Source organism: Eurosta solidaginis, chromosome 3 (genome assembly GCF_040869045.1).
Source record: "Eurosta solidaginis isolate ZX-2024a chromosome 3, ASM4086904v1, whole genome shotgun sequence".
Classification (NCBI taxonomy): Eukaryota; Metazoa; Arthropoda; class Insecta; order Diptera; family Tephritidae; genus Eurosta; species Eurosta solidaginis.
Genome location: NC_090321.1, coordinates 199450082 through 199475350, shown reverse-complemented (window position 1 = coordinate 199475350; position 25269 = coordinate 199450082). Strand labels below are relative to the sequence as shown.

The following is a 25269-nucleotide window of genomic DNA, read 5'->3' as shown; positions in this document are numbered from 1 at the left end:
AAAAAAAAAAAAAAATTAAACAATGTGTTTGGTTGTTTGTAAAATTCAATTCGCACTTATTTTTGTAAATGCGTTAGCGGATTGGATGATGGGACAAGCAATTTGTATATACATATGTATATATCATTGAGGTAAATAAGTTAGAAACAAAATGGCAAACTTTTGTGTTTCGGGTATGACGTAGCTCATATGTGCGCTCAGAAACCATAAAGTTAATTTACAATGATTGTGACTCACATATGTATATTTTGTGTGGATTGTAGAGGTGAGTCTCGCTGTTGCGAAATTGTGGTTTTCAGGTATGACCACAGACATAAAGTTCAAGGAATCGATTGAGGTTTGAACATACCTTGAATATGTATGTATATCATTGAGTACGTTATAAGTACATATATCGAAGGCATATACAATATAAGTAACCTAAGTGTGTATCTCACGGAACTTTGAAGTGTCCATTGTGGACAGGACCCACTGGGAAATAGGGAATCCTTATAACGACCCTGACTCAGAGGTCTGGCTCACGAATGGATCGAAATTCGACAACGGAAGAACGGGAGCTGGCATTTGTGGGCCGAACTTCAAAAAATCGATAACAGTGGGATGCTACCCCACCATATTTCAGGCAGAAATTGATGCAATAGAAGTCTGTGGTAGAGAATGTCTGCGGAGAGGCTCAACATCGAAGAGCATCTACATTATGTCGGACAGCCAGGCGGCCCTGCGTGCCTTCCAATCCTACACAGTTATATCGAAGCTAGTGGATGAATGCACTGAAATCCTTAATGACCTGGGAGCCGAAAACAAGGTTTTGTTAGGATGGGTTCCCGGACATCAGGGACATGAAGGTAATGAACATGCAGATTACCTAGCAAATCAGGGTGCTACATCAGCATTATATGGTCTAGAGCCCTTTTGCGGACTTACAAAAGCACACACCAGGGAAACTATAAGTAACTGGGAAACTAAACAATTCAGATGTCACTGGATTTACTGCCCAGGGCAAAGGCAGGCTCAACTGTTTATACTTCCGGCAACGAAAGTATCAGCCAAACTCATTAATCTAAGCAGGGGGGACCTAAGAACTCTTACTGGCTACTATACGGGATACTGCGGTCTACGATATCACCTAAGTAAATTAAGTCTATCGGATACCCAAATCTGTCGTTTCTGTGAGCTGGATGATGAAACGCCGATTCACATTCTCTGCGAATGCGTCGCTCTAGCTAGGCAGAGACTATCCCATCTAGATGGTGGGACTCTTAATCCCTATGTCATATGGAGTAAAAAGCATGAAGAGGTACTTAGATACATCATAAGCTTCCAGGTACAAAATTAGGCTGAAAGGTCAGGCACAATTTATCTGCACAAAGGTCGCAGTGCTTCCAGACCTATTAATAATAACCCAAGTGTGTAAATTTATAGATATTACAAGCGAATGGGTATAATAAACCTTACGATTGATATATTCAAAAATTTTTTTTGCTAGGATGCAGCTTTGTGGTCGATAGATGAGAAGGCAAATTAAAACTTCTTCAGGGAGTTTTAACGTGATATGTTTATTTACTTTTGAGTACTTTGGGCGTTGAAATTATACTCACAAAGTGGCTCATATCTCTGAAGAGAGAAGACCTAAGGCTCATAATACGCATACTAACTGGACATTGCCTTCTGCACGTTCTGTGTTCGTGTCTTGAGCTCCAGCTATGAGGGGCAACAGAGTTGCCAGACCTCGAGGCAAAAATTAAGCTCAGTCCCAGAAAACTCCTAGTATTTACCAAGAGGACGGGGTTATTCTATAAAATAAGTTCTGGTACCTGATTGGAGTTCTTCCGTTTACTCGTCAAATGAATTCTGGCAACACTATAGACACATTAAGTCTATGCGAGGTCTTTATTGACTGATCAGTTCAACCTAATCTAAGCTAACTCCATCTTTCCTATAACGCGCATCCTTGCTCTTCAATAATTTAACACATATAAAACGGAATTTAAAGACCTTTAAGTTTTCAAAGAAGAAAAGTTGCTATGACGCGCAGGTAGACGAACCCACCATCGTTGCGGCTTTATTCTGTCTTTAACAGATTATCCTCAAGTCTTAAACGTGGTTGTCTGCCCCACTGGGCAAAGTAGAGTAGAAAATTGAACAAAGAAAAATATGCTAAAAATCTCTGTACGGTATCGTGTAACGATAAAATATGGCAGAGATTTTATAAACGTACACATATACAAATGTACATACATATGTATGTACGTAGGTCCCTGCGTGCGTTCCTTTTCGACGACATGGCGTATACACAACTATAGAAGGCTTTATTCAAGGCATCAATTATCCAAAACAAACTTACTTACGTGTATTGTATGTAGTCGGAAATTTGCATATGATTAGCAAGATTTTGGGAAACCGTTTGAGCTTTTAAGGAATTGACATACATACACATATACATATATAAATGGCATGCTCAAATAAAGCAAAAGTGGTATGCAAATTATTATTTGCCCATATTCATAGTTCAACGTGTTCGTATGTATGTTTGCACACAAATAAGCAAGTTGAAGCATATTTGGTTTATTACCTGTATATGCATGCATTTATGTTTGTATTCATTATTTAATTTACTGGCTTTTACTTCTTATTATTAAATACATTCTGTCTGACGGTAAGGGCGCCCACGTTCAGCTGCTGCTCCGTAAATGGTTGAAACTTAGGCTTGTATGAATATATATTAAAACTTGAGTGTGCTTTGTTGCTCAAAGTTGAATAAATTTTTAAAACTCAAACAATGAAATATTCACAAAATTTAAATGTATGAGATCATTATTTGCAAATTCTCCATTGCGTTAATTGCAGGCGGTCAAAGATGAATATTACAGTTAATTGAAGCTTGAGAGTGGTTGGTTAATAATAACTTTTACTTGGTTCCTTACTCCTCCGCGTAGATTTGGGCCGAGTTTCTCTTCGATTAGTGACGTGCTACTTAACATTTTTATTCTTTCTAGCTTGTACTTGCCGGTCAATAAAAGCCCAATAAGGACTGAATGTGTCCAAAGCGTTACCAGAATTTGTTAGAAGGCCAAACGGAAAACCATCAAATAGGTACCAGGACTTATCTTATAGAAGAACTCCGTTCTCTAGAAGTTTTCTAGAACCTAGCTGAATGCTACCTAGAGATCATGCGACTCTGCCGCCTACATCTGCTGTTGCTGACGAGGCCTGGTTTAAAAGCATGTGAGCCAAGAAATCAGTATCCAGTTAATACGTACATCCTTAGCCTTAAGTCTTCTCTCTTCAAAGATATGATGGACTTTGTCAGTTTAATATCGTAGCGTTTGCTCCTGATCTTAGAAAATGTTGCAGCTTTCCTGCTTTATTGATCGTATGCGACGACCTTATATCTGCAGGCGGTATGTGCATGTGCGCTGTCGGTGTCGTTTTTAAGGCTGCCGTTATGCTCGTCACTCTCTGTAGTAGTATTAAGGTATAGTTTTAGCACATTTCAAAAGGCGTCCACCGTGGTGCGATGGTAGCGTGTTTCGCCTACCATACCGAAGGTCCCGAACAAAGCAGCATCAGAAGTAGAAACAATTTTTTTCAGTTAGAAGAAACAAATTTTTTAGGAAGGTAGCCCGTTGGCAATGGTTTGGCAAAGACTAAGCTTCTCAGTGAAAATTCATCTGCCCTGCAGCTCCCTTTCGGTGTTGGCATAAAACATGTAGGTCTCGTCCGGCAAATTCGCAGAAAAATTAAAAAAGAATACAGCGTAAATTGGAAGAGAAGTCTTTGTTTTTTATTACTTCAATGTAGCTTAAGAAAAGGATCAGCAAATGGTTCGAAAATGTTTTCAAAATTCACTAAAAAAGAGGCACAAAACGCTTAAAATTTAACGGAATTCATGTAGTTTCTTCCTTGCGTGGTTCTCGATCTTGTTCAAATTTCAAATTCAAAAAAACACAGCAGCTCGTTATGAATCGAGAATTGGGGGTAAGGAGAAGGCTGATTAGCTGGCACGTTGGGCCAGGCAGAGTAAATTTACGGAATAACCAAGAACTTTTTTGAGCCGGCTAGGCTATGGCGACCTCAAGTTCTTCCCGGAAAGAGAGGATGGATGGCCTAAAAGGCTTAGGCTAGTCATATCAAATCATTGCGAGGATCGTCAAGCCAGAACCCTAATAGTGCTGTTTTCCGGAGGGTACGGGATCACATCCCGCAAAGGGCATCATCATCGATAGAACTCCTATAAACCTTCGAGGAGTGTCCTTATCGCTAAAAGAAGAAGAAGAAATAAATATAAAGAAGTTGTAGAGGAAGAAAAGTAAGAAAAAGAGCAGTATAATAACAATGTCAATTATAACAATGGTTATCGTCACGATTAAGAAGTCAAGGCAAAGAAAGGAGAGGAAATCAATTGAAGGGAAAAGAAATAAGTAAAGGAATGTAGAGCAAAGGAAAGCAGACAGCATGCTTTAAGTTTGTTATGGAAGTGTTAACTGTTTGTTATCGAAAAGTTATCGATTTGCTATCTGAGCGCTACCAATTTGTTAAAGGCATCTTACGTATTTTCAATCGAAAAGTTATCGATTTGCTATCGGAAAATTATTGATCGAAAAATTATTGGCTATTTATCGTCTTGTTATAAAATGTTATCAATTTACCATTGAATTGCATTTAATTGTTATTGGCAGTGTTGGTACTTAGTTATCGAGTAAAATTCCGAAAAATGAGCCTTTTATGTTTCCCTATTTGTTGGAAGGTTGATACTGTTAAAGTTTCAAAGTGCCGCAAAGCGAAGTATGTGGTTTTACTTTTAAGTGTGCACCAATCTTCGTGCTATAGACCCGCATGGTCAAAAGATATATGTATATAGATGTTGTAATGACCTAAATATTCTTGATTTTATTAACCACTCCACCTTTTTTATATCACTCCAGGTTTGATTATGCATCCGATCCAACATTCACTAGGCTGCGATAAGGTTCATGGCATCAAAGCGACTTTTATCTACCTATGTACTTGTGCAAAATTTTTCTTCGTACCTACATAAGTTTCCAATTTTATATGAATTTTCTAAATATCTTGATGCTTGCACAATATATATATCCAAATATTGCAAGTTTCAAATCTTTAGCTCAATAAAAAGTGATGAAATATCGATTTCACGCATACCCTGTTTGGTATAAAAATCATTAAACTAACAAGAAACAGCTCTAATACAGGGATAGTAAACAGAAAGTATAAAAGGATTATGCGATTTTTTTTAATAATTTGGAAAAAATTTAAACAACGAGATATCACGACGAACAAGGCGACAGGTGTTTCAGTTATACTTTGTAAATCATTTCAAAGCCTTTGCTCTAGGGAATTGGATTTGAACCCGCACTCCTGTAATGATTGAGCTGGTGCAAACGCATTTGGATACGTCATGCCGTAGTTATTGTAAAATAACCCAAATTGCCATCTTTGCATATTTTATTCTTTGAACAGTATATACTTTGTATATTGTCACGTGTCAAGTTATTCTCTTTGTTGTTGGCAGGTTTCAAGGAAACATGTGTTTCCTTTGTCCTGTTTATAGAAATACAAAGAATTAACGAATGTTGTCTATTTGTATGAATTAAGCGGGGATTGTTTTGTTTTTAAATGTATGAAAACATTTAATACAATTTTAGTTTATTTAATTATAAGTATAAGTATACAACAACTAAGACATGACGTGGCTTAATGCGTTTATAACAGTTGAAACATCGTAGGAGCGCGGGTTCGAGTGCTACTCTCGCGAGAAAAGGCTTTGAAGAGATTTACAAGGTATAATTGAAATATCTGTCGCCTTGTTCGTCGTGATGTTACGTTGTTTGAATTTTTTCCAGATCATTAAATAAATAAAAAATAGCTTCAAATAAATGTGTTCATACATTTAAAGGTAGGAAGGGCGATCGCGGATTTATTCATACGAATATGCAATTTGTTTCCGATCCGCGGCAAATGACGATAAGCCAAATCGCAGTAAAAACTTTATGTTATTTTGAAAAAAAGTCCGTCATCCTTTCTCAAATTTAGTTTCAAGTCAATGGTTTAATCGTTGTGTCATATTAAGTGTTTCCAAATTATTTCAAAATACATAATGCAAAGTCTAATTCTTTTAGAAATGTCCACACCAAAGACGAAGAATAATATCATCTTGAACAGTTTATTGTGTTCACAGGAGCTTCGAACTTGCGATTTTTGAATTGAATAATTACACTTAATGACAAAAGTGAAAAATAACCTACACAAATTCAAATAATTAAATATTTTATTTTTACATTAAATTCAGAAAATAAATCATATTTCTTAATTAGTTCTTAAATTTGCTGCTTCTAGTCATCGCTTAATAGCTGCTCAGCCAAATTGTTGAATATTATCAAATCAACGCGAAACAAAAATGAAGATTATACCCACTAACTTAGATATATTTTGGTATTAGTACCAAAATTTATTTGAAATTCGCGCTTGTGCATTATTTTGATTGATTGCGTTGTCTGCACTTTTTAACGCGCAGTTGTTTCTCTTTTAATTTTTTTTTATATTTAGCTATTATTATTAAAACTGCAATCATTTTTTAATATCTTCATGTATTTTCGTTTTTTTTTTGTTTCAAGCAGATATGACGCTTTAAAAAATGCTTAGTAATAATTTGTTTTGTTTTTGTAATATCACTTAAGTCAAAGCATTGCGCTTTTTTGCATTGTTTCAAAAAACTGGTATTTGCAGTTTGTTGCACTTGTCATACAACAACAATAGCAACAAGTAAGGAAGGCTAAGTTCGGGTGTAACCGAACATTACACACTCAGATGAGAGCTTTGGAGACAAAATAAGGGAAAATCACCATTTAGCAAAATGAACCTAGGGTAACCTTGGAATATGTTTGTATGACGTGGGTTTCAAATGGAGGGTATTGAAGAGTATTTTAAAAGGGAGTGGGCCATAGTTCTATAGGTGGACGCCTTTTCGAGATATCGACATATAGGTGGACCAGGGGTGACTCTATAATGTGTTTGTACGATATGGGTATCAAATGAAAGGTGTTAGTGAGCATTTTAAAAGAGATTGGGCCTTAGTTCTATAGGTGGACACCTTTTCAAGATATCGACATAAAGATGGACCAGGGGGGACTCTAGAATGTGTTTGTACGATATGGGAATCAAATGAAAGGTGCTAATGAGTATTTTAAAAGGGAATGAGCCTTAGTTCTATAGGTGGACACCTTTTCGAGATATCGACATAAAGGTGGACCGGGGGTGACTCTAGAATGTGTTTGTACGATATGGGTATCAAATGAAAGGTGTTAATGAGCATTTTAAATGAGAGTGGGCCTTAGTTCTATAGGTGGACCCCTTATCGAGATATCGACATAAAGGTGGACCAGGGGTGACTCTAGAATGTGTTTGTACGATATGGGAATCAAATGAAAGGTGTTAATGAGTATTTTAAAAGGGAATGGGCCTTCGTTCTATAGGTGGACACCTTTTCGAGATATCGCCATAAAGGTGCACCAGGGGTGACTCTGATATGGGTATCAAATTAAAGGTATTAATGAGGATTTTAAAAGAGAGTGGCCCTTAGTTGTATATGTGAAGGCGTTTTCGAGATATCGATCAAAATGTGGACCAGAGTGACCCAGAACATCATCTGCCGGGTACCGCTAATTTATTTATATATGTGATACCACGAACAGATTCCAAGGGCTTTTGATCTCGCCCAGCAGAAGTTTTTCATTTTCTTCTACTTAATATGGTAGGTGTCACACCCATTTTACAAAATTTTTTCTAAAGTTATATTTTGCGTCAATAAACCTATCCAATTACCATGTTTCATCTCTTTTTTCATATTTGGTATAAAATTATGGAATTTTTTTCCTTTTTCGTAATTTTCGATGTCGAAAAAGTGGGCGTGGTCATAGTGGGATTTCGGCCATTTTTTATACCAAGATAAAGTGAGTTCAGATAAGTACGTGAACTCAGTTTAGTAAAGATATATCGATTTTTGCTCAAGTTATCGTGTTAACGGCCGAGAGGAAGGACAGACGGTCGACTGTGTATAAAAACTGGGCGTGGCTTTAACCGATTTCGCCTATTTTCACAGAAAATAGTTACCGTCATAGAATCTATGCCCCCACCAAATTTCACAAGGATTGGTAAATTTTTGTTCGACTTATGGCATTAAAAGTATTCTAGACGAATTAAATGAAAAAGCGCGGAGCCACGCCCATTTTCAAATTTTCTTTTATTTTTGTATTTTGTTGCACCATATCATTACTGGAGTTGAATGTTGACATAAATTACTTATGCGCTGTAAAGATGTTAAAATTTTTGTTAAAATTTGACTTAAAAAAAATTTTTTTTTTTAAAGTGGGCGTGTTCGTCATCCCATTTTGCTAATTTTTATTTAGCACACATATAGTAAGAGGAGTAGCGTGCCTGCCAAATTTCATCATGATATCTTCAACCACTGCCAAATTACAGCTTGCAAAACTTTTAAATTACCTTCTTTTAAAAGTGGGAGGTGCCACGCCCATTGTCCAAACCTTTACTAATTTTCTATTTTGCGTCATAAGTTCAACTCACGTACCAAGTTTCATCGCTTTATCCGTCTTTGGTAATGACTTATCGCACTTTTTCGGTTTTTCGAAATTTTCGATATCGAAAAAGTGGGCATGGTTGTAGTCCGATTTCGTTCTTTTTAAATAGCAATCTAAGCTGAGCGCCCAGCAACCTACGTACCAAATTTCATCAAGATACCTCAAAATGTACTCAAGTTATCGTGTTTACGGGCGGACGGACGGACATGGCTAAATGAATTTCTTTTTTCGCCAAGATCATTTTGATATATAGAAGTCTATATCTATCTCGATTAGTTTATGCCGTTACAGATTACCGTTATGCGAACAAAGTTAATATACTCTGTGAGCTCTGCTCAGCTGAGTATAAAAATATAAATAACACAAAATAATTAAAAATTGCTGACTTCGAAAGTAGCTGCCGGGAGTGTCAATTCAACTTAATGATGAATCATTGGCGTTTCTTGTAAATATAAATAGCACAAGTGGTATTGAGTTACTCAATAAATTATGCATTATTATAAGATATTTTTTTAAGTTTTGATTATGAATTATACTATATGCTCATATACAAAATATATATACAACCTAACCATAGTAAACATGTTTTATCTATTTATATAATTTCTCTTCATTTCAATATTTCGCTTTTGAAAATTCTTTTAAACAAATATATATAAAACAATTTAAAATTTTTTAAAAATATATTTTGTTTTTTTAATAAAAGAGCTGAAAATGCAGTGTCCTACCTATGCCATTGCGTTTCAGTCTTTGCAAGCACTGAATGGCCTAATAAACTCCATTTCGATTTTTTGATTTAATATTAAAAAAAAAATTAACAGTATTCGGTGAAAAAAAAATAATTAAATAGAAATTCAATAAAATGTTTAGCCACCTAGAAATGTACTTGGGATTACCTTTTTCCTTTTTTTTGAACTTAAAACAAGTTTTTGAAAAATATTTGAGTAAAATATTGTGTTTAAGTTTTTCAATCACTTGAAAGTTGCACTGGGTTAGACTAAAGAGCCACAAAACTTAATTTCGGGTTTTTGATTTCAAATTAAGACGACATTTTTTTTAATATTTGACAAAAAAAAAAATGGTAGGACCTTAATTAATTGGGCTACAAAACTTATCGAAGACTTGGTTTAAAATTTGAAAAAGAAATTAAAATTTAAGCAGTTTCCTACGAAAAAATTCAAGAAATTTCAAAACTAAAAAAAAAAAAATATTGCAAAATTTTCGATAGAAAAAAATTTTGAAGAAATTTAAGTTTTTCAAATCACTAGAAAGTAGCACCATGCCTGACTAAAACTTAAAGGGTTAAAAAATTGTATTTTCGGTTTACTAATTTTAAATTAAGAAAGAACTTTTTTTTCTAATTTTCGCCAAAAAAGATTCATAAATTTCGAAAAGCCAAAAATTGTATTTGATTTTTTGATTTCGATTTTGAGTTTTCGAAAATAAATTCAAAATGCAAGGATGTTTTTAAAGCAACTGAAAGTGGAAAAATATTTTCGGAATTTTGTTATAAACATTTTTTTTACACAAGAATATAAAAAGTCAAAAAAAAAAAATTGTAAACCAATTGGAAAGTTGCACTTGGTAAGACAACTTATTTTACTGGGCTAAAGAGTGTATTTTTGATGAAAAATTTGACAAACAAACAAAAATTTAACATTTTCGATATTTTGATAAAAAATTCTATAAATTTAAGACAAAAGTATGAGAGAGTTCAAGAAAATTTTAAAACTTTCTAAAGTTGCATTTGGTAGATTACATACAATGTAATGGGCTAAGAATTGCATTTTTATACTCAGTTGAGCAGAGCTCACAGAGTATATTAACTTTTATTGGATAACGGTTGGTTGCACAGGTATAAAGGAATTGAGATAGATATAGACTTCCATATATCAAAATCATCAGGATCGAAAAAAAATTTGATTGAGCCATGTCCGTCCGTCCGTCCGTCCGTCTGTCCGTTAACACGATAACTTGAGTAAATTTTGAGGTATCTTGATGAAATTTGGTACGTAGGTTCCTGAGCACTCATCTCAGATCGCCATGTAAAATGAACGATATCGGACTATAACCACGCCCACTTTTTCGATATCAAAAATTTCGAAAAACCGAAAAAGTGCGATAATTCATTACCAAAGACGGATAAAGCGATGAAGCTTGGTATGTGAGTTGAACTTATGACGCAAAATAGAAAATTAGTAAAATTTTGGACAACGGGCGTGGCACCGCCCACTTTTAAAATAAGGTAATTTAAAAGTTTTGCAAGCTGTAATTTGGCAGTCGTTGAAGATATCATGATGAAATTTGGCAGGGACGTTACTCCTATCACTGTATATATGCTTAATAAAAATTAGCAAAATCGGAAGACCACGCCCACTTTTAAAAGAAATTTTTTTAAAGTAAAATTTTAACAAAAAATTTTATATTTTTACAGTATATAAGTAAATTATGTCAACATTCAACTCCAGTAATGATATGGTGCAACAAAATACAAAAATAAAAGAAAATTTCAAAATGGGCGTGGCTCCGCCCTTTTCCTTTAATTTGTCTAGGATACTTTTAATGCCATAAGTCGAACAAGAATTTACCAATCCTTGTGCAATTTGGTAGGGGCTTAGATTCTAGGACGATAACTTATTTCTGTGAAAAAGGGCGAAATCGGTTGAAGCCACGTCCAGTTTTTATACACAGTCGACCGTCTGTCCTTCCGCTCGGCCGTTAACACGATAACTTGAGCAAAAATCGATATATCTTTACTAAACTCAGTTCACGTACTTATCCGAACTCACTTTGAGTCGGTATAAAAAATGGCCGAAATCCGACTACGACCACGCCCACTTTTTCGATATCGAAAATTACGAATAATGAAAAATTGCCATAATTCTATACCAAATACGAAAAAAGGAATGAAACATGGTACTTGGATTGGTTTATTGACGCAAAATATAACCTTAGAAAAAAAAAACTTTGTAAAATGGGTGTGACACCTACCTCATTAAGTAGAAGAAAATGAAAAAGTTCTGCAGGGCGAAATAAAAAACCCTAGAAATCTTAGCAGGTATTACATATATAAATAAATTAGCGGTATCCAACAGATGAAGTTCTGGGTCACTCTGGTCCACATTTTGGTCGATATCTGGAAAACGCCTTCACATATACAACTACCAGCACTCCCTTTTAAACCCCTCATTAATACCTTTAATTTTATACCATATCGTACAAACACATTATAGTCACCCCTGGTCCACCTTTATGGCGATATCTCGAAAAGGCGTCCACCTATAGAACTAAGGCCCACTCCCTTTTAAAATACTCATTAACACCTTTCGTTTGATATCCATATGGTACAAACGCATTCTAGAGTCATCCCTGGTCCACCTTTACTATTATAAAACTGTATTTATAATTTTTAACCAAATTAAAAATAACAAAATTTACATACATTTTTGTTAAGATTTGGAAACTTTTTGGAATCTTAAAGCTATGAACAATATGTGGATTGTAGATTGATATTGATTTAAAATAAAATGTTGATCAAAAAAATATATTGCAATTGAAAAAAAACTTTGCAATGGTAGATGATGCCGATTCTAGTAGGTTAAACATATGTACATATGTAAGAAAACGGGTTGGGTAAAAATATTATGATCAATTTAATTTCACTTGAAATGAAAACAATACAAAATTATAATGAAATTTCGAAATTTGCGTATTTTTCATAATATTTTTTCTAAGGCTTTTTTTAAGTAAATATTTTTTATACTAACATTTGAAACTCGAGCTTTACGCTCTGCTGCTGTGCACTCCGTTTACTTCACTTTAAACTCCGCACTTTGTTGTAGGTATTTTGTTCTGCTCTTTTGTTGCAATTTTTGCTTAATTGCCATATATAATTGCACATTCAATTCAATTTAATTCAATTACTTTCGTTGTCTCTTTCCTTTTTCACTCATACAAACGCAACGACGTTTTGCTTATATATCTTCATATGTGTGTATGTAATACTGTGTTTCAATTATTTGCGCGCACTTTTGACTGCTTCACACAATTTTTAGCTTCAACTACACAACTACATACACATTCCGCTGTGGTCACTTCGTCGTTCATCCGCTTCCGTTAATATCTTTAAAAAACCGATCTGCAATGCACCAACTCAGAATACGAACTAAACGCTTGGCATCGCAGTTTGTTGATCGCGAGTTCATAGCTTTGATTAGAGATGTTAATTTTGGTATAATTTAGTATACCGCTTACGGTACTAAATTTATATGTATGGCATTACTTCGATGCTTAGAAGTGGAAGCTAGTTTTAAAAAATGGTTGGAGAGGGATTGAAATATATATGTGTACCCATAAATATTAAGTATCTAGACTCAAGAAGCTAGAGATCCCGCGGAGAATTATCTGAGAAGAAATGCCACAGCTGTGAAGTAAAGTTCTCTCTCAATAATTGTAATTAATTTATCATACCTGGTCTCCTAATTTCGCACCAAAAAGCATTAACGCTGACAACATAACAAGAGGCTGGTCCTGCAGGGTTTGGTTTATGTAGACACTAACATAGTAGATGCACCGATTCAGAAGGTATACTTATTATAATCCACATATGTTTGCAGACTAAGATAGAGCCCCCACTGCCATACGATGTCCAAAACCGCCAGTCAAGTAGCCTAGGTTAGGTTAGGGCGGGTTGCCTTTGTGCAGTTAAGAAAGAGCTTACTTGGAAACTTTCTTGGTAGGTCGAGTTACCAAAGCCAATGATTGGCAATGCCAACTTTTAAGTAAGGTGACATCGTTATTGGATATTTCTTCTTGAGAGACGAATAGCTTCCGAAAGAAATATTTGTCCGTTCCATGTAAAGCCTGTTTAGCTAAGCCTAAAAGCACTGGATGACTCCGCCTCGTTGTCTTCCATATCGATAAAAAATTTCTAATCCCCGCTACACTAGCGTCGCAAATGCCTAGATAATTTTTGTCAAAAATTTGGTTGAGTGAGATCAAGTAATTCCTCGCAGCCCTCGACCTCGTAATGTCCGTACTCAGAGCTTTGCTAGCTAAAATTACGCTCTGAGAATTTAAAATTGCCTTACAGTCGTACAAAGTAAATTTTTGTCTCACACCGCTCTGTTAGAAGAATACTCACTCCCTCTCGGGTGCAGACTAGACTCTTCTGTGAGCTAGATTCCTCTAGATTCCCGTCACATTATCATACCAAAGGTTTAGTGTTGTTCACCATACTAGAACTTTATATAAGAAAATCGAAAACACCCACCACATTATACAGCCAATCACCCAGCCTAGATGAGATCATCGAAACACTTACATGACAGCTTGCTGTCAAGAATAATCTTAGGATATTTAACCATGCCAGAGAGCAATTACTGGCATATGCTGATGACATTGATATAATCGGCCGAAACGCCCTCGCTGTTAGTTCTGCTTACTCCAAACTGAAAAAAGAAGCGGTAAAGATGGGTTTGATGGTGAATGAGGACAAAACGAATTACTTCCTGTCATCGAGCAAAGAGTCAGCGCATACGCGCCTTGGAAACCTACTACTGTTGGCAGTCATAATTTCGAAATAGTGAAAGACGTCGTTTATTTGGGAACCAGCATCAACATTAGCAACAACATGAGCACTGAAATCCAGCGAAGAACCAATCTTGCCAATAAATGCTACTTTGGACTAGGTAGGCAATTGAAAAGTAAAGTCCTCTCTCGGCGAACGAAAATCATACTCTACAAGTCACTTATCGTACCCGCCCTGCTATATTGGGCAGAAGCATGGACCATGACAACAGCAGATGAAGCGGCTTTGGGAGTGTTCGAGAGAAAAGTTCTTCGAAATATTTATGGACCTCTACGCGTTGGTGATGACGAGTACCGAAGAAGATTTAATGATGAGCTGTACGAGCTATACGCAGACATCAACTTAGTCCAGCGAATTAAAACGCAACGGCTGCGCTGGCTAGGCCATGTTATGCGAATGAAAGATGATGCTCCGGCCAAGAAAGTGTTTCTATCGGAACACGCCTATGAAAGCAGAGGTAGAGGGCGGCCCCCACTCCGTTGGAACGACCAGGTGGAAAACGATTTAAACTCCCTTGGTGTGACCAATTGGCGCCCGTTGGCGGAGCGACTGGCGCGCCTTGTTGGACGGCCATAACCGTTTAGACGGTTAAGCGCCAATTAAGTAAGTAAGTACGAGAGCACTGTTGGTACTTCCCCTATTGAGAAGGATATAAATTTAGGGATCTTGCACTCCCTTGTGAACAGAAATCACGCCGTTTTACTAGGCTTCAGATTACAGTTTCGCTTACAAATATTGTCCCGTCATTAGCAAAAGTCGGCACCTGGCACCCATTTCCACTAGGTTCCGGAGCAGGTCGTTCTAAGACCCAAAGGAGGGAAGAAAGAATACCCGATGTGGTAGATGACTAATCACCTTTTTCGGAGTCGTCGATCCGCTGTAACTCTTCTGATACTCATCAGTCTGCATATCGATTTCAGCATAGTCCATTCCCAGTACCAGTAAAACCATTTATTAGCCGCTGATAAGACACAGCTGAAGGCGATGGTAATCGTTCCTAAAATAAACAAGGAACACGGTCAGCCTGACTTGAATAAAGTTTTTGGGAGAGACGGGAAAGCTGTTTCTAACCTTTGTGATAAAGCAGCCCTCGCCTATATTCCAAAACTAGGAAATATAACCTGATTCCTGTTCGCTCATTGTCCAGCTTTTATCCGTATATCCCAGGTAACCCAAGGTAGCTGGATTAATCGACATGATCTTCCCAAACCTCGTGGAGTCATTACACGATCCAAATTTTTCGCAGGAGCTGAAAAGTAGGGTTCGGATTCAATTAAAAGTATAAAGTTTAGGGAACGGGTTCGACCTGGCATAGCCAGCTTTCAGGGAATCAAATAATGTTTTGAATTACCAATTAAAATTCATGTACCTGAATACGGTACTTAGGTTTACGAATTTCGGTACCAATTTTTAATATGTACATTTAAACAGCACTAACTGCAGTTCGTGTGGGCTATAACCACTTTATAAATTTGTACTTATACACACAAACGTGCATAAAATATATGTAAACAAAAGCGTAACAGCAACAAGTGATCTCAATAATGATCATTATTATTATTAAACTCGCTCTGAGCAAGAAATTGTTACTCTTGAGTTTGTTTGCATTAACATTGACTTTAACTCGGTTGTTTGTTGCAAGCAATTTTGAGTGATTTTTTTTTGTTTGTTTGGCTTTTTAGTAACCCGTTTTTCTTTGCCCGCCTATGCATTGCTGAACTTGTTGATTATATTGCCGGCAAGTTTTGCTTGAATTTTTTGCTTTGCATTTCCACTTTAACTAAAAAATTTTTGCTAGTACAAAAAATAACTATGCAAAATTTTTTAAATTTCTAGGGGGTTAATGATTTTGCTACCAAATTGCTATAATCAAATTGATTGCCGTTTAAATGTAATAAGGGGCAAGTGATTAATAATTTTCCGAAATCCTATTGATCAATACTTGATTAAATAATGAATCAGATTTTGTTAATCAATGTGTTTAACTTCCTGATAAATCGTTTTCATTAAGTCCTTAATCATGACTCAGAGACTGGTTAATGAGATTATTCAATATTTTTGATTGTTTTTATTATGATTTTTTATTGAGGTATTTAAGGCATTAGGGATAATTGTGTTTTAATAATAAATAAACAAGATGTGTTATTTTTTCTTGTTTACTATTTTTATACCTTTCATGAACATGAGATATATATGTATATATATATAATGTATATTAACTTTGGTCCGATGTTTGTAACGTTGAGAAATATAGAAGATAGACTAACTATTAAGTATACCACATTGATCAGGGCGACGAACTGATTTGATATAGCCATGTCCGTTTGTCCGTCCGTCCGTCTATTTGAACGCAAATTAGTCCCTCAAATTTTGACATATCTCAATGAAATTTGGCACAAGGATGTATTTTTGTATTATATTAGACATTTGTGGATCCGGTAGGATCGGACCATTATAACATATATCTCCCATACAACCGATCGTTCAGATAAGACGATTTTGGTCATTCCTGCCGCAATTTAGAAAGTATAAACGTGAAACTTGGTGATATACATTTTAATATATCATAGAGGATTTTCTGAAAAAATCACTTTGATCGGAGCTATATATAGTATATATCCCATATAACCGATCGTTCAGATAGAAAGATTTTTGGCAATTTCTCCCTTAATTTCCAATATAAAAACGTTAAACTTGGTGATATTTATTCTAATATATCACAAAAGATTTCATTAAAAAATCATTTCGATCGGAGCTATATATAATATGTATCCCATACAACCGATCGTTCAGATAGAAAGATTTTTAGCCATTTCTCCCTTAATTTCCAATATAAAAACGTTAAACTTGGTGATATTTATTCTAAAATATCACAGAAGATTTTCTGAAAAAATCACTTTGATCGGAGCTATATATAGTATATATCCCATATAACCTCGTTCAGATAGAAAGATTTTTGGCAATTTCTCCCTTAATTTCCAATATAAAAACGTTAAACTTGGTGATATTTATTCTAATATATCATAAAAGATTTCATTAAAAAATCATTTCGATCGGAGCTATATATAATATGTATCCCATACAACCGATCGTTCAGATAGAAAGATTTTTAGCCATTTCTCCCTTAATTTCCAATATAAAAACGTTAAACTTGGTGATATTTATTCTAAAATATCACAGAAGATTTCCTGAAAAAATCACTTTGATCGGAGCTATATGTATATAGTATATACCTATCCCATACAACCGATCGTTCAGATAGAAAGATTTTTGCCATTTCTCCCTTAATTTCCGATATAAAATCGTGAAACTTGGTGATATTTATTCTAATATATCATAGAAGATTTCATGTAAAAATTATTTCGATCGGAGCTATATATAATATACATCCCATACAACCGATCGTTCAGATAAGGGGGTTTTTTGCAATTTTTATTTTATATTTATCTTAAAAATCGTTTAGGTATGTACATCTGTTCACTAGATATTTCTTATCTTATACATCCGATTATTTGGAGATTACGAACGGGATAAGATTATTTTTCAGCCCCATTCATGAAAGGTATGAAGTACAGCCGAAGACAGTCCCGTCCTTACTTGTTTTTATTTAATTGCTTTAGTTTAGTTTTTTCCTTACTAACCAACAACTGTCGCGGGTTATGTTAAATGTGAACAACTTACTGCCATATTGCAAATCAAAAGGCCGATAAAAAAACAATACAACTTTTTGATCTACTTTGAACACAAACTCGTAAAATGGAAAACATTACTCAGATTCCCTAAAGTTACACAAGATCCGAATAATGAGATTGTAATCAATCAGTCCATTTGGTCAATCATATAAGCTATTAATAAATTTGTTTTTTGTGTGCATACCCAAGTTCAATCAAAAGAAAATAAATTAAATATGGATGGGATTTGATTTATTTTACTTTGATTGCGAAATTTCAGAACACAAAAACTAAGGAACTATCGTTTGCAATAAATTTGATTGTCAACAATTTGAATTGATACCAATTCGATTCCAAAATATTTGTTATTGCAATCAACACCATATAAATGGAAATTACTCAGAATCTGAATAATCAGAATATGATAAATCAAATAGAAAAATGCTTAATCCTATTTTTTAAACCTACTACACGCATATCCGATCAAAATTAAATCAAATAAACTTAATCAATTGTGATTGAGTTTCGCAATTAATTAGTTGTTTTAAGGTTGGAATAATTTTAAAAAGAAATCTAAAACTTGAATTGATTGCAATCCAAATTGATTGCAAAATTTTTTAAACAAAATCAAATCGATTCTAAATCATTTTTATTGTAATCATTTTCATAGTTTGCGTTGCTTTGACGCTAATGTAGATATGATTACTTTTTGTACTTACTACAAGACGTGATTAAACATTTAATTTTATTAAAAATTAAAAGAACCTTGTTTGCCAAAAAGCAAATCGGTTACCGCAACTCATCTTTTTTTACATAAGTGATCATTATTCAATTTAATTTCCTTGTTAATTTAGTGATTTATTATATTTTATTATTCTCTGCAATGCATTTACACAAACTTTCCACTTAGCACGAATTCAAACTGTATTTAAAATTCGTAAAATATGTACACTTTTCCGCTGACTAAAGTCTACTAAAGAGCGCCAAAATTTAAAACCAGTGTTGTACTCCCTCAGCGATATTCACTTCCCACATTACTTTGCCATATTTGGGCTTTCACTTAAAGCTGCTACTCATAAGCGGCTTAAGCTCTCATATATGAAAACAAACACCCACATTTTATTACCATTTCAACTGTTTTATAAAATGTTTTTTATTTTTCTTAAATATTTTTATAGTTGCTTTCTAAAACCGCAATGTTTTGCTCAAACGCTTAGAGAATATGATGAGATTCAGTTATTATTTTAAACTTGAATTTGTTGAGATGATTCACCTACATATGAAGTGGTTGCCTCGTTTCTGCAATTGCTTGAATGAAAAAAACCGCGAAATTTGATGAACGAATTTTTAAAACAATCACAATTTAAATTATGAGTGACAATGATTGAATGCTTAAAACAAAATAAGACATTTTCTTAGAAATGCATAAAATGCCCAGTTTGGATTTATTATAGGATGCAGGGACCGAATATGCTACCCTCTTGAAGTTGTCTTCTTAGGCCACTAAGCGCAAAGGTTTTGTTAAGAAAATATTATATGCTACTTTATCGACTTTATTTTGCGAGCATGGTTGGAATATGATCTTATAGAACATGTAACCATAGCCCGATCGTTTGCATATCAGGAGTTAATTAATTTGTCTTGAGACCCACGTGCGATTTAAATTTTTTCTATGGATGCGATCTTTACCCACCTGCCACTATCCGTCTGGGTCGGTGCTGCCAGAGAAGGTCAGTTATCATTGCTTACCATTTTGACAAACTCACATAGTGCCATTCAGTCCATTATAATGGGACGGATAACACTTCCGGGTCTCGTCATCCTTAAATCGTCCGTATTCCGTAAATTCAGGTTAGGTTTGGTTAAGTTGGGTGGCGCTGCCATGGTAGGGAAAGCTCACTTTGACAGTATGTGATATCACGTAAAACAACAGTGATGTAAGTTACGTCTACTTAGAGAGTCATTGCATAGCAACGATATCGTTTCAAATGAGACCGATCTCAACCTCCGGTGATCCAAGGGATTAGGGACCAAAATACTTTCGCCCAGTTCTGGCAAAATCCGGTCAGTCAAGTATAAAGTAAATCGCTGTGTCCACCTCATCAGCCGCCATACAGCTGCAGCAGGATGAAGTGTGCAGTATAGTGTAACGTCCCACATGGATTCACATGGAGCAGTATCCTGTCAAAACCCCAATGACCATTGATTGATGAGCCTTAAAGAATACTCGTTTTGGCAGACTTCCTGCCATCCACTTCCGGCCAGAAGGATCTAGCTGTCCTGCAAGAGGTGGTGTCTGCCCAACGCTTGATGCGCTAACTCGAGCCCATTTATGCAGAAGCAGACTACAGAGGCCAGAAAAATCCCGAAATCCCTATATCCATCTGCATCCGATTCATCGATGCGAGCTAAAAGATCTGCTTGACAATTTCCCGGGTTATCGCTATGACTCGCGACCCAGAAAGTCTTAATCATAATATAGTTCGATACAATCACAAGCACTCCCAGACCGCCCATCATAGCCGGTTGGCTATCCAAGTAAATGTTAAATTCCTTAGCCGTAGTAGCACTGGATAGCATTTCACCCACATCATCTAATCGCACCAACTTCCGCTTAAAAGACGCTGTAGTGATCAGCCAACTTAAACTTGCGGCTTACATTTAGCTCTTTACAAAAGACCCCCCACCAACCTTTCCGTCCAACTTCGACCCATCCCTGAACAAGTTAACTTTTACCAGCCCCAGAAAAGTCCTCTTCTCCATTCCTCTCTCGGGGGAACACGGGGTGAAGGTTGCACAGGGAGCAGTTATCGGCACACTATATTCCGTCCTGCCAGGGATAAAGTCGAACCTAGTCCATGACCCATATCACGAAGCCTGACCACCGACCGGGGCGCGGCCGCCTTTCCGGAAATTTCTAATGAATTTATAATGGATGTTTGCTCAGCATGATATTCAATGCCAACGTAGGTGTTGTTCCAAGAACGCGCTGATACTAACCAGCGCTGACCATTGCTCCTCATATTTTGATGGTGCTGTTGTTGTTGTAGCGATAAGGACACTCAACGTAGGCCTTGGGGAGTTTTTTCGATGTTGATGTTCCTTTGCCGAATGTAGATCAGGTACGTTCCGGTAACAAGCACCATAAATGTGCTAGCCCGACCATCTCGCAAACGATTTAGTATGACCACATGAATCCTTCTAGACTGTACCGCCCTCCCAACCCCTGGAGATGATATAAGTTGGACATGCAACCACTTGAAAGGGTTGCGCTACACAACCCCTTGAATAAATGTAATATTTTAGTCGCCTCTTACGACAGGTGGTGCTTGCTATGTCCAGTGCATTCCACCAGACCAGCTACCCATAGAGCAGAATCAGTTTGATCACCATCTCATAAGGCCAGTGTACTACTCTTGGCGAGAGCTTCCATCTCTTGCCGATATTCCCCTTCCGGTGGAACAAGGTGACCGCGTCCTTCTTGGCCCTATCTTCAACATTTGATCGCCAGGACAGTATCTAGTCCAAAATAATCCCTAAATGTTTAACTTTATAATAAAGTACCAAAGGTACCCCCAATCGAAGAAGTTCCGAAAACGGGCATCTTATAACTCCATGAAAAGGAACCAGTTCACTTTTTCCCGCGTTGACCACCTGTTCACATGATTCATCTCACCTATCCACAATGCACAACATTGCGCAAGGTGCCTAGAAATTTGCTTTTGTCTAGGATGGGCAGGTCATCAGCGTTGGCAGCGACCCGATAGCCTTTGGCTTCCAGCTCCACAAAAAGCTCGTTGACTACCACAGCTGTCGATTAGGGCCCTTCCCACTCCGCTGCGACAGTTCTACTGCAGTGAATTTTGTTAATGAATGAACCAGATCCCTTTCGAAGGCCCCAGGCAAAACATTGTTACACGCCCCCTCGATAGCTAGGACGGCACCCAGAGCAAACATTTGTGTTCTAAAAATCAAAATCATGTATTCAGGTGCCATCTTCCATTTTAAATCCAATACTTTTGCCCGATTTTGCAAGAGAATGCTGACAAAATTTAATAATTTTACACTTACATACATACAATGGTGTTTGGAGGTATGTTTGTAAAGTATATAGAATTGCGTGAATAATACACATTGCACATAAGCACAATATTCATCGCCGCTATGCTTTTTAAATTTTTCGTATTGCCACTTCCGGTTCGGATGTGGTTAGGTTGACGAATAAGATTTTCGAAAGCTTGCTTGTAGCATAGACACCAACCAACTATGAATATATGAGTATGTGAATATAGGGTGGCACTTTTTTTGCTAAATGAATAATGTTTAGGCTGTAGGCAACTTTAACATCTACCATCTATACTACTTCGTAGCTTACGAACACAAGCGAGATTTTCGAGACCCGAGAAATCGAAAACTCGACTTCACGCGTGATTCTCGTGTCTCGAAGTCCGCGTAAATCTCGCGAGCTTCTCGACATTCTTACTTAATCGCTGAATAGACAGTATTTATACACTTGTTTTTTTTACTTGTGATATTTTTGCTGATTATATTGCTTCAATGACATTTAACTCAGAACATATTTATTATACATATAATTTTGCTCGCAATATTTTATTTTTCAACGGGACCATTGTAAAGGTCTACAAGTAGGATATGTAGCAGCACATACATACACAGCCAGGCTTACCTGATAAAATGCTTGTTCTTGTTCGTTTTTTTGTGGATGATATTTGGCACTGTTGTACTTCTTAGGTCCAAGAAAATTGTAGTAGCTGCTAACGAAAACTGCGTAAAATTTTTATTGTAAAATTACAAAGAAATATCCTTATTTCCTTTCAAACGAGCACTTAATTACATCTATCTTTAAAATCCATATGTTTTGGACAATTTTAATTAACAAATTGTGATACTTTATTACCGGGGCCAATTGCTAAAACACGACCAAAACCGTCGGGGGATGTATTAATAGACGCGGTTTTGCCTCGTTTCTAATAATTCGAATACTTTTTCGCATTTGAGCTGTTGACAACAGGACAAAACGCGTCTTTTCATTTCTGTTTCCACATTTTTGGACGGGTTATTGCAGTCGACTCCGGTTTCAAAATGTTTTTTGCAGAGAAATTTTGAACGGGTAAAAAAAACTTAGCACACGTGTTTGTATTCTTAATACTGGAATAACTACGCGTCCTCAGATACCCCTATTTAAGACTTTTGTATAATTTTCTGTAGACCCATATAGGTGCACTTTACATTTTCATACTAAATTCGTTCAAAAAAATTTACCATCACAGCAACCCATATCTGATATTCAGCTCCTTTTTTTTTGTTTCCCTGCGTCGCTTCCACGACAGCAACCCCGGTAATTTTGACACTTCGTTCAGTGTCAAACGCATGTTCCACTGAGTTCCAAAAAAGTTTGACACTGATCGTAGTGTCAAACGGCAGTGTGTTAGAAAGAGAAACGAATTGTTTTCTTCTCATATATATCATACTTGTAAACTTGTATTATGAACGGGACATCAAGAACACGGCTTCTCGCGAGATTCTCGAATCTCGAATTACTCGTAAGGTTCGCGAGATTCTCGAATCTCGAATTTCTCATAAGGCTCGCAAGATTCTCGAATCTCGACTTACTCGTAATACTCGCGATCTTTTGGACCTTCAATTCAGTCGCTGCATTGGAAATATTTTATACATTTCGTGGTTTTTTACTTGTGGTTTTGCGGAAATTTTGGGTTGTGCTCCAGAAGAAATCGTAAGCTCTATATAAAACAGCCAATGAATCGATTAAGTTGAATGCCTCTCGCGAGCCTTACGGGTAATTCGAGATTCGAGAATCTCGCAAGAAGACGAGACTCGCGAGAAATCTCTTCTCGAACATGTTCGAGAAATCCTAAGCTCTACTTCGTATTAAAGCTAAAAGAAATTTTTATTAGCAGCCTCTACTAGCAGTGCTGTTTTCAAGAAAGTGCTTCAATGCATATTTTCTCTCCTTAAGCCGATCTAACTGGCCCACTGTGGTTCAAGAGCAGTAAAAAGTATAGATAAAAGATATTGTGACGAATATTAGCAACACTAAGGGATACTATCATCTCTAAGCCGATACTAATTAGTGACTTGTATGCACATAAACAAATCAATCATTATGTCAACACATATGTCCATACAAGCAGCGGAGAGAAACGCACATACACATGCATATATCTGAGATACTCCCAAAAGTGGGCAATCATCGGTGGAAGTATCACTCACATATACACGCGGATATGGCTATGCGAGAAGCTATAATTGTGCATCTGTAGTTATAGCTGATAAATTTATAACTTGTAAACAAGTAGTAAATTCTAGAAATAGAAACGCCTAGAAATATGCCAACGAGGAAACCCAAGAATATAAAAGCAGCACCAGCTGAGGCATGACGAATCAGTTTGATTTAATCACGCTATCAGTTGTGAAGTGAAGTCTAATTGCGAAGTACTTTCAAAGTAGTTTAACAAAGACGATTTTGTAATAGAGAATATTGGAGTGTTTTCTTCAACAGTTTAGCGATACGAACGTAAGCAGAAGGTTGCAAATAGGCGGACTTTTATATAAATTCGTCACAATATGTAGAAACTCATACCGGCTAAGCTTAGCCTCATACGTGTAATTATTCTGAAGGAATCATTCTTTTTCTTTCAATGTCTATTAAGCCTCTTGAGTGTTACCTTTTATGTGATAACAGGCGTTTTCTTTTCTCGAAATAATGTCACCCTTTTGATAGTTATCAGTTCTCTCTTAGGTTTCCTTTCATTAAATATTTTCCTTTGAGAAACTAAAGAAATACCATTACCCAACTCAAGGTAATTTAGCTCAATAATACAATAGTATAAATTTATCTACACTTATGAGATTTTCCGCCTAAATTAGTGTGTGTCCACTTTATATTTTGGTATGCGTTATACACTTTGACCTAAACGTTTTTGCATCCACTAGCCCTCCATATACTATTAATATGTGTAGCTCTCCATGAGCGCTTTTTATACTCAGCTGAGCAGAGCTCCCAGAGTATATTAATTTTGTTCGCATAACGGTACCCCGTAACGGTATAAACTAATTGAGACACTTCCATATATCAAAATGATCCGAGTGAAAAAATAACTTCATTTAGCCATGTCCGTCCGTCCGTCTGTCCGTGAACACGATAGCTTGAGTAAATTTTGAGGTATCTTAATGAAATTTGGTATGTACGTTCCTGGGCATACATCTCAGATCGCTATTTAAAATAAACGAACTCGGACTCACTTTTTCGATATCGAAAATTTCGAAAAACGGAAAAGTGCGATAATTCTTTAACAAAGACGGATAAAGCGATCAAACTTGGTAGATGGGTTGACCTTATGCGGCAGAATAAAAA

General features: G+C 36.2%; 1 protein-coding gene across 6 annotated transcripts in view; it reads right to left on the bottom strand.

The window, feature by feature from the left end:
* pain (painless) overlaps positions 1-18803 on the bottom strand; it is a 115917-nt gene extending 97114 nt beyond the window's left edge. For 3 of the 6 annotated variants that reach the window (XM_067774613.1, XM_067774611.1, XM_067774612.1), the window contains exon 1: positions 12380-12772. The gene's annotated coding sequence lies outside the window, so the exon portion shown is untranslated. Of the gene's footprint in view, positions 1-12054; positions 12203-12379; positions 12773-18592 lie in introns of those variants that run through there. The other 3 variants (XM_067774615.1, XM_067774617.1, XM_067774616.1) reach the window with 2 other exon arrangements.
* Between the last annotated feature and the right edge of the window lie 6466 nt (positions 18804-25269).